Here is a 4,374-nt window from a genome sequence, read left to right as displayed (position 1 = left end):
CACATAAATCATATAGAAACTCAAGATTTATATAATCATAGGTCAAAACATCAATTACAACTAAAATCCCCAAAAATTACAAACAACTAAGGTTTAGAGGGCAAGCCTAAGGGCTAACTCTAGCCCCAAGAGGAGGATCTAGCCACTCATAGTAGTTGCCATCCAACCTTCAAGGGTTATCTTCAATGTAGGCCTCATCTTCCTCCCTTGCTTTTGTTCAAAAACCCTAATTCTAGAGAGAGAATTTTTCTATAAGCTATATCTATAATTGGAAATATAAAACCTGGAACTATTCTTGGAACCCTATATAAATTGGTTCATTTAATTTAAATACAAACATCTTTAAGTAGGTAACAAGTCAGAAATAAGGTCTTTGATTGGTGCATTCTTGCAGCTACAAGAGTTGGTAGGGTTCGGGTGCGCTCAGGAATTAGATAGCTCGCTGCTAGTAGTGGGTTCATTCGATCAAATAGGGTATCGATCAATTAAACACTTACTTCGATTGATCGAAGCTGACGAGTTAGATATTTTGACAGCTGACGACTTTATCTATTGAGGCGGCACCGCCATCATCTCGATCGATTGTAGATATCTTCGATCAATCCAGGCTTCCTTTAATTAATCGAAGCTTGAACAGTGCAGTTTTTCTGACTTCTTCTAAATTTTCTTCTTAACTCCAAAACTGAGCTAATAGGCTCTTTTTAGCCTGTTTGAACCTTATTAACCTGAAATAGACAAAAACATAAATTAGAACTAAAACATGAAAGTAAGATAGATGAATGGACTAAAATACCCTAACTTAGGTACTAAAATGCATCACATTTGAGCACTTATCAGTAGCCACTATCAAGGAACCATTTGTTCTTTAGAGAAGAAGACTTCACGCACACTTACAAAACAAATTCTTGTGATCTTCCCTTGGTACCCAAACATTCTTGGGTCGATTTGGGTTAGTTTAAGGCATATAAGATCCTTTGGGAACCCAAATTAATGTGGTTCTGAAAGGCTTCCATTTCTTTTTCAGAGATATATTGTTTTTATTGTAATTACAAGTTAGGGTTTGAGTAATACTCTTGACAAAGTGCTTATAAAAGGGCTATCTTCTTTTTATTAAACATGCATCTTTGGAGTTCGGAATGTATCCTAAGCCATTTTTGAAAAATGCACTTTGTTGATTTCCAAACATCATTCTGAAATTTTCTTTACCTTGAGTAAATTTAGTAATGATGTTCAATTAATCCTCAATAATTAGATTTAGTGACTCATTCTCAGAAATAAGATTGCTAGGTTCCTTGAGAGATTCTAACTCTATTTCCTTTTTCAGAAAATCATTTTCAGTTTTAGCTTTTTCCAGATTATTTGAAAGAATGAAGTTTTCTCTTTTGAAAGAAACACATTTCAAAACCATTTTTCCTAGTTCTTTATGGACTTCTTGAAAAGCACCTTGCATTCATCAAGTAAATCATTAAAGGAAATATCTTGCTCAAAAGAAGAATCGGAGGAAGAGTTTACATACCTTATCGTCATTTGCCATAAGGCAAAGGTTTGCTAAGGTGTTTACATCAAGGTCATCATCACTTTCGGAGGTGAGAAAGTCATCATCTTCCCATGAGGCTTTCATAGATTTCTTCTTGATCTTTCTTCTTTTTCCTTTTTGTAAACAAAGCAATCAGCTTTAAAGTTCCCCAGTTTTGTTTTTTTTTTTAAGAAAAAAAAAACTGGGGCACTTGAAAGCTGATAGTCACATGAAAATGATGATGGACTCTTTTTGAAATTTCCTCTTTTGTTGTATTTCTTCTTTTGAAGATATCTTTTGAATGAGAGAGTGGCAAGGGCAATTTCTTCATCATTTTCAATAGTGTCTTTAGATACTTCTTCATTTGTGGAGGCTTGGAGAGCGATGGTCTTAGATTGAATGGCTTCCTTAGTTGATTGGTCCTTTATAGTTATTTCATATGATAGGAGAGACCCAATGAGCTCATCTAGAAGTAGCTTCTCAATATCTTTGGCTTCTTGAATAGCGGTAACTTTTGAGTTCCAACTTTTCGGAAGAGCCCACAAGATCTTTCTAACATAATCGGAAGAGGGATATACCCTACCAAGATTCTTCAAGGGGTTAATAATGTTAGTAAAACGAGAAAACATTTCACTAATAAATTCATTTTTATTCAAGCTGAAAAGTTCATATTGATGCACAAGCCTATGAATTTTAGTATATTTTACTTGACTAGTTCCTTCATAAGTGGCTATGAGTTTGTTCCAAATTTCTTTGGCCGTGTCACAATCACAAATTTTATTGTATTCATCTTTACTTAATGCATAATACAGATTATTTTTGGCCTTGGAGTTACGTTGAACTAGTTTACGGTCATTAACATCCCATTCTGATTTTGGTTTGGGTACAACATGTCCTTCTACTATTTTGCTTGGAACATTGTTTCCAAGTTCAACAACATCCCACACTTCAATGTCTACATTTTAAAAAAAAAACTCTCATCCTATTTTTTCAATAGTTAAGATCATTACCATCAAACAAGGGAGGTCTACTGTTGGACTGACCTTCTACAGAAGACAATAACCCTACTCACCCTAGCTATATTTTTAGTTAGAGGTAGTAGTGGCATTTATAAATTTAAAACTTGGCCACACAATTTTGCACAAATTTGGTTGTACACCCACAACTCATGCCAAGTTTTTGGCACCATTGCCGGGGATTGAATTAGCAATGCCGTGTTTTGGAAACAATTAGGAATTAGTACTCTTTTGATCATGTCTTTACTTTACTTTATTTTTAGTTATTTATTGTGTTTGTTCTTACTTGGCTAGGTGGATTGAGCAAAGGAAGTTGAGCAAAGGAGAATTAAAAGTAAGGAAGCCAAGTGAAGCTAAGCAAAAGCACAAAAAGGAGCTAAAATCTACAAAAATTGCAAAGCATAGCAAGGCTTGAAACTTGAAAGTTTAATTGAAGTTGCTTAAGGACCCTTTGTGAGATCTTTCTAACTTAATCTCTAGTTAGATCATCGTCCCGCGTGGTGGCAAGTTTTTCATTTCATAGATAAATCGTGAGCCTGCGTGGAGGCAATTTAATTTTCTTTGCATATTGTTCAAACATGGGAGTATGGGATCAATGTATGTGGAGAATGTTTGTTGATTGACTTGTTATGGGGGCGAAGTGATTGTTATTTTCTTGCTATTTGTTTAGCCTATGTATGCATGGTCGTAGGTCATTGAATCCTACTCTTGTCCCTCCTAATTTGCACCTTGAATCGGTTGTTCATAATCCTAGGGGAAGAGGTAGTTCTCATCACTCCATTTCACCAATGGAGGAATTGAATGACGACCATGTGGAGGACCTTGGTCACATAGACCAACAAGGCATCCTCTACCCTAATGTGCATCATGAAAACATTCAAGTACCATTAGGCTTGCCTAGACCATTCATTCACCCACAACAACAAGGCCAAGTTCCATTGGGAATGCCTCGACCAATGTTTGCTCCACAACCTCCCATAATTCAAGACAATCAAGGTGTTCGAGTAGCACCACCAATTGTGAATCCTCCCATTGCTTTAAGAGACCATTATGTGCCTAATGAATATAATGCACCCATTTGCATTCAATTGCCCCTATTTAGTGCACATCACTATGAGATTAAACCACAAACCATCCAAATGCTTTCTAACTATCATGGACTTCCAAGTGAAGAACCTTACAAGCATTTGGATGAATTTCTTGAAGTGTGTTCCACCGTGAAATATACGAACATGCCGGAAGAGGTTTTAAGATTTAAACTTTTTCCTTTTAACCTTAAAGATAAGGCAAAATATTGGTTTAACAATCTTAGGCCTTTTTCGATAACTTCTTGGGCAGAAATGCAACAAGAGTTCTTGAAGAAGTGCTATCCGGTTTCTAAGACCAATGTCATGAGGACTTCCATTCATGAATTTTCTCAAGGGGATGGGGAAATGTTTCATGAGGCATGGAAAAGATTTAATGATTTGCTTAGGAAGTGCCCACATCATGACATACCTAAGTGGCAACTAGTTCAATATTTTTTTGAAAGTTTACCAGATAGTCACAAGGGTATGGTTGATGCATCTATGGGTGGTTCTTACCATGATAAGCATGAGGATGATATGTGGCAATTGTATGAAAGTATGAGTCAGAATTCAATGCATAGACCTTTATTCTCTAAAAATGGTAAAACTCTAGGTGGAAGGAAGAATGTTGGCTTATATCAAGTTGACAACTCCAATGACATAGCCGCCGAGATGAAATCCTTATCTTAAAGGTATGATTAACTTTTAATTAACCAAACTTCGACGAATCAAATGTCTTCCTCCCTTAATCATGTTTATCATCGTGCATCTAATG

The 4,374-nt window shown here is 35.9% G+C and overlaps 1 pseudogene; it reads right to left on the bottom strand.

The window, feature by feature from the left end:
* Positions 1-3,929: 3,929 nt before the first annotated feature.
* LOC132315454 (small nucleolar RNA R71) lies at positions 3,930-4,027 on the bottom strand (annotated as a pseudogene).
* Positions 4,028-4,374: the final 347 nt, after the last annotated feature.

This window comes from Cornus florida, unplaced genomic scaffold, assembly GCF_030987335.1.
Source record: "Cornus florida cultivar Cherokee Brave unplaced genomic scaffold, ASM3098733v1 CherokeeBrave_3.0.0_Hap2_Chr06, whole genome shotgun sequence".
Taxonomy (NCBI): domain Eukaryota; kingdom Viridiplantae; phylum Streptophyta; class Magnoliopsida; order Cornales; family Cornaceae; genus Cornus; species Cornus florida.
This window is presented reverse-complemented; position numbering and strand designations above follow the sequence as displayed.